General features: G+C 37.1%; 1 long non-coding RNA gene across 1 annotated transcript; it reads right to left on the reverse strand.

The window, feature by feature from the left end:
• Window positions 1–10,526: 10,526 nt before the first annotated feature.
• On the reverse strand, window positions 10,527–12,449 carry LOC113356299. Its single transcript, XR_003362921.1, has 2 exons — window positions 12,017–12,449; window positions 10,527–11,919 (listed from the first exon to the last, which is right to left on the reverse strand). It is a non-coding gene; the product is annotated as an uncharacterized LOC113356299 (long non-coding RNA).
• Between the last annotated feature and the right edge of the window lie 328 nt (window positions 12,450–12,777).

Below are 12,777 nucleotides of genomic sequence, written 5' to 3' on the forward strand. Positions count from 1 at the left end.
GATGCACCATCTATCAGCCACCTCCTTTTTGCTGATGATTGCATGATATTCTGTAAAGCCAATCTGACTGAAGCTCACAATATAATGAAGATCCTTCAAATCTTTGGTAGCTCCTCTGGGCAATTTATCAACTTCCACAAATCTGGAGTCTTCTTCAGCAAAAACACTAATCCAAACCTCATCCCTCACATCAGTAATTCTATGGGAGTTCAAGTTTTGCAGTTGGATGATAAATACCTAGGCTCACCTCTCTTCATTCATAGAAGCAAAATAAATTCTTTCAAGCCTGGAGTGGAAAAATTGAAGCCGAGACTTACTGGTTGGAAAAATACTCCCCTAAATCCTGCTGGAAGGGAAGTTCTCATCAATTTTGTCACTTCTTCAACATGTATCTATCAAATGAACTGTTTCAATGTGCCTAAGAAAACCTGTAAAGACATCAACAAACTTCAAAGAGATTTTTTCCGGGAAAAAAATATAGAAAATCCTACTGAATATTATCCTAAAGCTTGGACTGCAGGGTGCAAACCAAAAGAGTTGGGGGGATTAGGATTCATGAATATGGAACTCTTCAACAGTTATATGATAACCAAAATTGGATGGAGACTTGAGCAGGATAAAGACTCTATATGGTATAAGCTCATGGATGCCAATTATCTCTTGGGTAGAAATGTACTCAACATGGATACAAAATCAAAGGATGGTGACTCCTGGATGTGGAAAAGGATTCTATAGGGCATAGGCAACATCCAACATCATTGCTCCTGGAGAATTGGAAATGGGAGGAAGATACAGCTTTGAGAAGATATCTGGATCCCTAACACCACTTTAAGACAGCCAAAACCTCAGAACTGCGCACAACACATTGAAACTGTTGAGTCCTTACTTCTTCCAGACGGAAATTGGGATGAAACTCAAGTTTATTCCTACTTCAGCAATGATAAGGCTGCAGTGATTATCAACTTGCAGACCTATCCAAATGTAGAAGACATGATAATATGGAATCTAAATGACACAGGAGTTTTTTCTGTCAAGGAGTTGTACAAGGCAAAAATTGGAAACCTATACAGAAATGACACTACAACAGGGAACTAGGAAGCCATCTGGAACATGGAGGTGGGTCCAGTTATCAGAATTTCCATTCGGAAATGTGCTCATGGAATTCTTCCCACTACTTCCAAAACAACTAGCATATTGCATTACATCAATCCTATATGCACTGTTTGCAATAGTGGGGAAGAAGAAACCATGGATCACATGTTCCTAAATTTCCCTACTGCTCCTCTGGTTTGGAAGGAAATTCTTGGCTCTTACGATACTCAGTTTGACAACAATACCATTTTCATAGACTAGCTGAATTCCTGGTTTCAAACTGGAATTACCAGCAATGACTGCAACATTTATGCCACTACTTGTTGGTATATCTGGAAAGCAAGATGTGATTTGATCTTCAGACAAATTCATCCTAATGTGTAAGTAACAGCTCTGCGTATTAAGCAGCATTTGTCCAATCATAATAGAATACATTATATGCAGGATCATATCATGTACAACTTCCCACTTTTACCTGAGGAAACTGATACTGTAACGCGAAAAAATATTACTCCTTATAATCTGAATGCAACATCAGAGTTTGGGAATAATATCAAAATATGTACCCTACAATACCCCGAGATCTTATTATACTATACTGCTCTAACTATGACATATTTTGTAGGAAACATCGTTGGAACCAGAGGACATCCAGGATACTCTGGACTCTGGAGAATGGGGAGCAATAGGAGGGGCAAACCTAGCTTTCCAGTGGGATAAAGAATTGCAGCACACAAACATAGTAATATCTGCTGAGTCAATAGAGATACTGGTTCGTTTCAAGATGCTCTACCATGAAGCTGTTAGAGGAAGATTTCACCTTAGTTATCATGAACGAAGTAACCGTCAAGAAGAAAGTAGTAGAAATATTGGTATCAATCCAATATCTTTTGTATTACTGAACCTTAACATCATCCATCGTCTTCAAAATATGGATGCTTTCAATTTAGCTTTTTTATATAAAAACAATGTTGGCAGGATGAGTGGTACATCCAATGCCATCACAAACTCTTTGTACCGGTTTTAAGTGCCTTTCTAGGCCTAAGCTTTTTCCAAGAAAAAAAAGAATAAAAAAAAGAAAGAAAGAAAGAAAGAAAAAAAAAAAAAAAAAAAAAAAAAAGATGATTTGTCCTCCACACAGGGGACTCCCAAGCATCCACCATGGTAGTAAGATCAGTAGATATCATTTCTTGGCTAGCAAAATCAAGAAAAGCTTGCAAGCAGGGGTAGTTAAAAACCTTAAAAAAATGTACAAAAACTAAAACAACATATAATATGGCCTTTAAGACGTCAGGTCCTGACAACAAACTGCTTACAAGCTAATTAGGTGACCCCCAACTAATATACAGTCGAAATGACCTTTAAGACTATATGCAAATCATGTAGTCTGATCTCATAATGCTATCAAAGAATCACATACAAATGAAGTTCAAATAAGAATAATAACCGAATAAATCAAATCACAGAATGTAACTGTTGAGATCTAAGCTAATTGCCTAATATTATCAGCAACTTGCAACTATTGGTGTATGAATAGATCAATTTCAGCAATAAGAAAAATGCAAACATCCAAATGAACAGAGAGCAGTGAAACTTACTCAACGATTTTTTTTGATTGCCTTGTCCAAGTAGGGTACGAAAACGCTGTGCAAGCAAATGGAACCCCTTATTAGTAAATATTTAACCACTTTATTTCGCCAAAATCCATAACCAAGTACCGAGATCAGGAGAAATAAATTCCAAACCTTTCCATAGTAAGAAGCTGTTACCCAACTTGGCTTACATTCAACAAAATTTAACCTTAGAGTTTCCAGTAACGGTGGTTAAATGGCCTAGAGAGAATTGTTACTTAAAACACCATTATCTTGGCAATGGACTTAGTCCCGACCTCTGTTTAGGTTTGCAGATTGCTTACAAGAGAAACCACTGGTAGTGGCGCTACCTTTTTCAGTGAAAAGGCATGAATCGGCAACTAGTCAAATAAAATGATAAAGCCTTGATATTTCTCGTTGTATTTTGACTACCCAGAATTACAAATGGAATATATAAAATAAGCATAACATTAAATTCATTTCATATTTTTTGGGTGGTTAAAAAAGGAAATGATAAAACTCTTGACTGCAGATCACCGACAACAAATAAAGCCACGAGGCACTCATGAGGTCAAATCTAGATCCCCAGCTTGTAAATAAATTTATGTCCGCATGACCATTGCAAGTTGCCATGAGAGCAAGTCTTATGGTGGAATCCAAACTATTCCAAGTGTGGAAAATCATGGAATGTCAAGTGTAGTGGCTTCCAAGTTGGGGTCTTCCACAGAAAATCCAAACAAGGTTCCACAATTTCGTGGAAGGGTTCGTGGAAACCATCTGAACGCCAATAAGAATAGCGCTAAATGCTAATAAGAATAGAGCTAAAAAAACGCCATTAAGAATTGCGTTTTTTTTATCCGTAGATTTAGAATGAGTTGTTGAAATCTAACGGCTGAGAAAAAAGCTACATTCTTAATAGCGTTTTTTTAGCTCCATTCTTAATTGCGTTTTTTAGCTCCATTAAGATAGCGTTTCTACTATTCCACCATTACACTTGCGTTTCCATCCACAGTTCCAAGTGCTGAGGTGGCGTGGAAGATGGAAGATGGATGGATTCCACCATAAGACTTGCTCTTAGAGAAAGTCTTATGGTGGAAGATGGATGGATTCCACCATAAGACTTGCTCTTAGAGAAAGTCTTATGGTGGAATCCAAACTATTCCAAGTGTGGAAAAACCATGGAATGCCAAGTCTAGTGGCTTCCAAGTTGGGGTCTTCCACAGAAAATCCAAGCAAGGTTCCACGATTTCGTGGAAGGGTTCGTGGAATCCATCTGAACGCCAATAAGAATAGCGCTAAACGCTAATAAGAATAGCGCTAAAAAAGCGCCATTAAGAATTGTGTTTTTTTTTTCATACGTAGATTTAAATTGAGTTGTTGAAATCTAACGGCTGAGAAAAAAGCTCAATTCTTAATAGCGTTTTTTTAGCTCCATTCTTAATTGCGTTTTTTTATCTCCATTAAGAATAGAATTTCTACTATTCCACCATTACACTTGCGCTTCCATCCACAGTTCCAAGTACTGAGGTGGCGTGGAAGATGGAAGATGGATGGATTCCACCATAAGACTTGCTCTGAACGGATGTTGTTGTACGCCTTCTGCGGCCCAACCGTCTTGATGCCCGACCCTACTGCATACCCCCACCCGTACCCCCACTATTTCCCACATGACATGTTCAAATACCCCGTAACCTTCAACCCTTTGGGTCATGTTGTGGATCCTGGGTTAAATGACATAGACTAGTGGGGGAGCGGAACATCACAGGGGGGGAATTTGGGGGAGAAAAAGTGGGGGCATTAAGCAATTTCCGATGTAACCAAACCAAAAAACACAACGAAGAAAGCAAATACAGCCATATGGCAGAAATTAGGTCCTAGCTTCATCTACAAGCTTACCAGGTTTTGGCTTTTTTTTGTTGTAGAAATTGATGTTTAGTCCCAAAGTTCTTGGGATTTGGACGTTTTAGTCCACTCATTTCAGGCCTAGTACTGTCTAATCCAAAATTCACCCGTAATAGACAGTTTAATCCAACATCTAACGAGTTAATCCAAATTTTCATCGATTCAAAAATTCTCTGATTTTCTCAGTACCAAAGTTACCCTTCAGAGTTACAATCGTTCTGAATTCATTTGATTATAATCTCAGATTTCATTTCAGGAGAGACTCAGAGTGAGAACGATAGAGATCGAGAGAAACTCTTCTTTTCTTTCTTTTATTCTCCATTCTTTTCTTTGATGCAGGAACTGCAACAAGGAATTGCAACTCAATCCCGGAGAAGCCTTGATGAGATTCAATCTCAACATTGAAGAATTCGTCACTGAAAGCGATTGGAAAGATAAGTGTAATCTATTCTTATCATGTAATTTGATTGCAACTGTTAATTTATCGCTTTTGGAATCAATTTCAGATTTATTTATTTTTGCGATTTCAAAAACCTAATTATTTCAGTTTCAATTTTAGTTTCTTATTCGATTCATGAATTTAGATATATGTCATTGTATGGGAAAATATGGTTTATGTTGGATACAAACAGTCACTTCTGGTGTAGTAGATGGAATCAATCGTATCCTCTTCATCTTCTTCCATTGTTTCTAAAAATTTCCCTTATAAATCATCAGCATCAACACAAAGACGACCAGGATTCATCTTTGTCTCTACTAATTTTCGGTCATCAAATGGATTAATCAAGGTAATCAACTAATGTAATCAATTTCTCATTAACTTTTTGCTTATAGGGTTTATATTTTTTTTTGGTTTTTGTTCTTTTTTTTCTTTATACTGACCTTTGTTTGATTTTTGCTTTCATTCACGTTGGTTGTGCTTCATCTCTTTTAACTGAAATTTAGAGATACGAAGAACTTAAAAAACACTGTTGATGGCTAGCTGGTTGACGAAATTTCTCTATGGTAATAGGAATGTCTCATTTCTAATGTCCAAAATTCATTATCGACCCACGGGTAACCATTTGTATGACTTATATGATTCAACTTATATCTACGTTTTGTTGTTTTCTTGGTTCATTGACATTAATTGGTTACGTTAGTTCTATTCGATGCTCAAATTGTTTTCCTTTGTATGCTTACCAATATTAGGTGTTGTCATATATAACTACTAGAAAGTCTTATTTTTTATATATATTTGTATCATTGCACGCCAGTAGTATAACAAGATATTATCCCGATTTCCAAACCTTGTTCTAGAACTAAGAATTTACAGAATTTTTGTACCAAAACAATCTCATAGGAGCAGAAGAAGGAGGTATTCAATTTTTATTAGAGCATCATCATCTGGTTCTTGTTCTGGTTCTTTATCTTCACCACTTGGTCCTCTTGAATTGGAATCACCAGTTGGGAAATTATGGATACTCTTTAGTGTTGTTTGTTAAAATTTCCATGACCCGATTTTTAACATGAAATGAAAGGAGATTGATGTGTCTGCAAGTAAGACGATGACATCAAGATCAACAAAATTAGTGGAAGACACGTTAAGTTAAAGAAAAATTGTTAGTTTGAATCCCCAAACTATATATATGATAATCTTTTCTTGGCCAAAATGAATCTTACTTCTCTGCTAAATTAAGACTTTTGAGTTATTATCCCACTTGTTGGTTCTTTATAGCTTGCTTTAATTTTTTGGTGTCTCAAGATGATATCACAATCAATACTATTGATGGGAAAATTGGTGCACAACATGTTGTTCTTGCATCACGGTCACCTGTACTATTGGTCCACCAGATAAAATGATTATGGGTGCAAGTTCACTTTGTATATATGTGGGACATACTTAATTGAAATGTCACAAATAATGTTTTGTTGTTTTACTAGTTTGGAAAGCGTAGAATTTAACTTGTGGGCACTGCTTTGCTTATTAATTAAGTAGAAAGCTATATACGTGAACTGTAGATTCAGTGCACTTAATAGCTAGTGTTTTGAATTGCTCGTGATTATGGTTGTACCAATAATATAATAAGGTGTATTAATCAAATTAGCTTCCTTAGCTAGCTGTAATGGTGCATTGTTCACTTTGCACGTCTCTCAAATCCATATCGATCTCCCCACCCTAACTGACAAACATAGAGAAGTATTTGTTTGTTTACAAGTGGTTGATTATCTCTTTTTTTCTTGTGATTTACTGTGTGATAAGATCGTATCTTTGGAATTTATCTTTCATTTTACACATTGTGTTATGATCACAGATTCATAGTTTACTGAAGGACATTGTACATAGGGCTTCCAGTGAGACTTTGGTAAGTTCATATTGATTCTTAATGTGTACATAATTATACACCTGTTGTTAATGTGTACATTGTTTTACACATGTTGATTGATAATATGTACATAATTGTACACATGTAATACAAGTGTACAAATTGGTGCACCTGTAATACAAGTGTACATATTGATACACCTTTAACAAGATGAGTGCAGGTGGATTTCACTGCCATTTTCATCCTAGAAATAATCTTATTGTAGGAACTGAGATGGTGGATTAGATGTAGTTCATTGTGTCAATCCATTTTCTTGAGCATATGTTTTTATCCGAGGTTATCAAATGACGCATCTAGCAGAATTCTGGTTCCCAATATATATACCCCGCATAATATTGCCATATAACCGTGTGATGCAGGTAAAATGGGATCATATCTTCATTACCTATGGTCCTTCATTTCTGGTTACATGTTTCATCTGTGTTGTGTCTCTCCGGTAAATTTCACAACCTTGTCTCCTTTTTACTTTAAATTTCTCTCCTCAATTATTGAAATGATTTAAGCTCATCATTATTACTCAAGTAAAAAAACAATAGGTAAGTCAAGGAAGAGAACAGTGGTGAGTAATAGTAGTATGTATACTTGTATATAGTTGTACGCTTGTTGATTGTTAATTGATGAGTGCTAAAAAGTGCATATTTTATATATTTTTCTTGGCATTTAACTCATATTTTGTGCATCAATTCTACATTTTATCCCATATTCTGTATTTTCATTGTTTTCAAGAATAAATATTTTTATTAATTAATTTTGCATTTTTAGGTAATAAATAAAGTTTGGATGAATAGCGGAGCGAAAAGAGCAGAAAAGTAGTGAAAAGCCGGGAGGAATTACACAAGGAAGCCGCGAAGAATGTTGTGCACAAGACCAAAAGGCTAGAAGTGGGCTTGAAGAGGAAGAATTGTTCTTAAAGAAGATATGGGCTTGGCATACCCAAGGCCCAAAACCCTCACCCAAACCCATTACCAATATCAATACCCGCATTCATCCTCAGCCGTCAGATTGGATCATCTCAGCATCCTACGGTCGCTTCATCGTCGTGCATCGAAGTCTGAAGCTCCTGTCAAACACTACAACACCTAACTCCATCTTGGACCGTCAGTTTTGATGTATTCCATATCCAACGGTCGATCCACATCCATTTACATCACATCGTTGGATCTTTCCCTCATCCTATCATCCTACGGATTCCCCTCACAAAACATCGAGATTTGATGGGTCTGCTCAACACCCAAACAACCAAATACCCTATACCCAAAACAAACACACCCTAGCCAAAACCCATCGAGCCATCTCCTTCTTCCCCTCTTCTGCAACAGTGACGCTGTCTCCATCACCACCACCATAACCCACAAATCACTCAACCACCACCACTCGAGCCATCATCACTTCTAACAACCAAGACCTACCTTTCTAGCCACTTATAACATCACCTCCTAATCGTTTCATCTCACAGGAACCTTAGGTTAGGAGTTGATGAAATAGGTGAGGTTAGAGGATAAATCGAAGGCATGGGTAACATCAGCAGACGAGAAGGAAGCATGGGTGAGAGCTATCAGTCGTTTTCAGAGATTAGGTAAGGATTTTTTGTAAAACCCTAATTTCATAAATTGGGGATTTTTGGGGGAAAGTTAGTGTACGTCTAATTAGGGGCATGGGTGAAAGTTTTCGAGTAGTTTTCAATGTATTAGGTGATTTAATCTCACTTTTTGTCAGAACCCTAATTTCACTGATTTGGGGATTTTGGAATTTTTTTTGTTGTAACTATAAAAAGGTGTTAGGGGTTGTGAAATTCGGATCTCTGGGCTAGCCAGTGAGCAACATTTGCAGTTCAATATTAATTTCAAAATTCATTTTCAATTCATCCATGTTGAATCTCTCTTATGCATAAAGGTTGAATGTGAATTGTATGTTGTGTAATGTGGAGCATGTTTATACCTGTTAGTATCATGATTACAAGCATGTCCATGTTCTAATTCACTTGCTAGGGTTTAGAGGAAGCTCTTGATCATATGCTAGGAATGTTAATGTATTTGTATGTTCTTTTATTGAGCTGAATTGCCTTAGGATGAATGCTTAGCCATTTGGGCTACCTGCTTGTGATCACCTGTGCTGTTAGAAGACAGCTGATACTAGGAGTGGAGCTAGGTCTTTGGCCAAGAATTCAATCCACTAGAGAGATTGCCTTAAGCTAAACTAGCTAGAGGAGCTAAATGCTTGTGATTAGTTGTGCTGATTAAAGACAACTGATGCTAGGGGTAATTTGGTTAGGATAGTTAGTAGAATCCTCATTGTAGTCTTTCATGAAAGAACAAGACATACATTGCATCATAATTTCCTTAGCCTAGGGTCAAGTAGTGGAATCAAAAACCTTAGTACCTTCTTTTGAATTCAGATAACTTTAGAAATTTAGAAAACTTTAGCAAATCCTCCAAGTCCCCGTGGACAAACCTCTATTTACAGTCTATCTTCATCAAGACCCTGTATACTTGTAGGTAAAACATAGGTTGTAGTTTTTAGGTCTCATTCCTTGAGCTACCATTAATATGAATAATTGGTGTTGTGCATGTTTTACAGTGGTGTACATATTGGTGCACCTGTGTAAATCTTATGAAAAAGTAGGTTCCCCTTGTTTTATAAGGGTGTACATATTGGTGCACCTGTAGGAAGTAATTCCCATGAAAAAATAGGTTTTTTTGTGGTTGTGAATAATCATCTTTATGCATGTTTTGAAGCGGTGTACGTATTGGTACACCTCTGTCATTCCCATGTAAAAGTAGGTTTGTGTGTGGTTGTGAATGATCGTTTTTCTACATGTTTTGCATGGGTGTACACATTGTTGTACCTGTATAACTCCCATGGAAAAGCGTGCCCGAGTGTGAATATGAATGATCGATTTTATGCATGTGTTTGCAGGGGTGTATACATTGGTGCACCCGTGTATTTTCAGTGAAAAAGTAGGTTTGTTTGTGGCTATGAAGGATTGGTTTTAGGAATGTTTCACATGGATGAATACATTGATGCACCAATATGCTTCTCATGAAAAAGTAGGTCTGGGTGTGAGTATGATTGATCTGTTGTGCGTGTTAGTAATCTCCTTTTCAGTAAAGTGCAATGAATCAATGTACTGGGATATTTCGAAACCATATTAAGTTTGTGTAGTAATGCCCACATGGATCGTGTCTCTGACCATAAACTAAGTTTTTATTTTGATCGTTTTTTTGCTTTGTTTTCTTATGTGGATGTTGGTGAAAGGATAATCACTTTCTTTTCAAGTTGCGATTTTCTTATATTCATTGTTTCGTCCTCAATGCAGTCCGGCTATTATGGATGTTATCCAACTGGAGCTTGGCATGGTTGATATTTTTCTCAGTCTGTGCGGACTAGGGTGGCAGTCTGGTTATCATGGATTTTGGATTTTTTTGGATCTTTGCATCGGTGTACATAATTGTACACACAAATGTAAATTAAAATTTTTAAAAAATGAAAATTATATAGTCATATGGGTACTCTTTTTGTAGCTCTCGGAAAATACTTTCCAAATATATGAAGTTTGTCGATTTGGGACGAGCGGTTTAAAAGATAAATTGTTTTTAATTATTTTTTATATTATTTAAAATTGCTGACGTGTCATTCCCAGGTTGAATGCGTCAGTTACAAAACCGTCCCAACTCGCTGCACGTGTGCTTTATGAAACACGTGTGGAGGTCAGCAGCGTCTTTACACAATTTTTGGATTTAACTGTACCTAGTCAACTAGGTCTGGACTAAACTGTTCTATTTAGTGGGGTATTTAGTGGGGTTTTAGACTGAACCGTTTTTTTCCCTTTTCTTTTTCTTGTTAGCGTCTTTTCTAGTCTTTACCTTTCCACCTAGGGATTTCATTGAAAGAGGGTTGTTCATATGTGGGATTCCTTGAAAATTGCGCAAGTCGTTCACTTCTTCATCCAGCATGTCATTTATAGTTTCAGTTTTCCTGTCATAACAAGAGAGGCTTCTTCCATTCCACATTAAAACGTCATTGTTCTTTGTGAGCGCGAAAGGTTCATAGTAGTTGTTGCCGTTCATAATTGAGCATGGCATATGAAACTCCAGATTCCAACTCCAGGATCGATTCCCTTCTTCTTTATCATCCGTTTCCTTCTGCTTAATTTTATATGACCATATGTCCAATTGGCCATTGACTAAATGAACCAGACATAAATCCCCTCCCAACACCTTGATTTGGTAGTCGGCATGCTCACTTCCAACAAAACATGGTGGCATAGCTGGGAGCCATTGGAACTTTTCATCTGTCAAATCAAAAGCCACAATTTTGTTTTTATCGTAATCCAGCCAGCCCAGTATATTGATCCATTTGCAAGAACACCTCTTTTATGCAACGAGTAGGTAACTTCTCCGAGACTTCTCCACCCAGCGTCCTTCCCAAGTGTGTATATCTCAACAAATCCTTTGGTGACTGGCAAATAATACTCATTTCTGTCCCGGTAATGGATGCGAATGACCTTGTACTCGTTACTTCAAGGTTGATAGCCAAATCCACTGACAACCCTTTTTGTATTTCAGGCGGGGAAGGTTAATGTATTCCCTAGTGATGGGATTGCAGATGTAGACGGGATCATTGACTTGGTGATGGGGTACGCGAAAACAAACCAAACCATTGCAGGAACCAACCATTTGATCCACGAATGAATGGCGATCTCGGAGGTTAATGCCAGGATGATTAATCTTTGTAAGAGTTTTGAATGAGCAGTCCTCCTTTTCAGAATTAATCTTACTAAAAATCTCTTCATAATCTCCATAGTAAAGATGAAGGTTTCTTTCCCATCCAGATCGAAACAAGAACAGAATACCCACTTTTTTGTGAGAGAGGATACTTTCCCATGTTTTGCATACAAGTTTGCACTTCAAAAGAGGCTCTGGAGGAAGCCGAGAAAAGATCTCCAATCTCAAATCTTTCGGAAGATCCTCCATTAACAAAAAAATAAAATTAACACCCACAGAAAAAAAATCCTTCAAGAACGATGGTCAATCCTCTGACCAACTGCGGAATTTTTCTATATACCTCACACCATTGTTGACGCCTCTTATAGGTAGAGGAAACCTTCTTCTGAAAAGTTTTGAGTTTTAATGCAACCTACTGTTGATGCCTCTTGTACATGTAAAAATAGAGAAAAAGGATCTGTTTTTAGAATGAGATCTGGTTTGGGAAACCTTCCTCTGAAAAGTTTTGAGTTTTACTACAACAAAAACAAACTTCTGCATCGCTAAATATAATCAAATCTCCGAATTCATTAATATATGCGGATCCCACTTGAACATGGATTCTTCTGATAATCAATATCAATATAAATTAAAAATAAATAAATTAAATCTGAAAATACAGAATAGAATCACCTTCTCAGAATCCTTCCATACTTAAATCAGGATCTCATCTCTCTCGATTTCGTTAGTCTCGGAAGCAAAGCAATCTCCAAAAGGAAGACGTTTTAGGTTGTACTTTGTAGCACAGTTCAGAAACCATAAATTTAGACTTGATTATTATAGATTCTGTCAGGGATAAGAAAAGTACTAATGCACCCTCGGGTGACTTGGGCTGTGACCCCGTTGGGCAGCGTCTTCTGGGAGTACTAAAAGCAATGGGCCTGGGGTTGAGAGTCTCGGTTAAAAAGATTTTCTTACATTTGAGGTTATTGCTGGGTACGAGGGTGAGTGTAGTGTAGTGGATTAAAAGATGGCAATAAAAGCGACATCTCAGCAGAAAGGTTTTAAAAAAAGTCGTCCCTTTTTTTTCCTGTTCAAAAGCAGGTAAGCGTAGCGAGAATT

The sequence above is a fragment of the Papaver somniferum genome, chromosome 3, assembly GCF_003573695.1.
Source record: "Papaver somniferum cultivar HN1 chromosome 3, ASM357369v1, whole genome shotgun sequence".
Taxonomy (NCBI): Eukaryota; Viridiplantae; Streptophyta; class Magnoliopsida; order Ranunculales; family Papaveraceae; genus Papaver; species Papaver somniferum.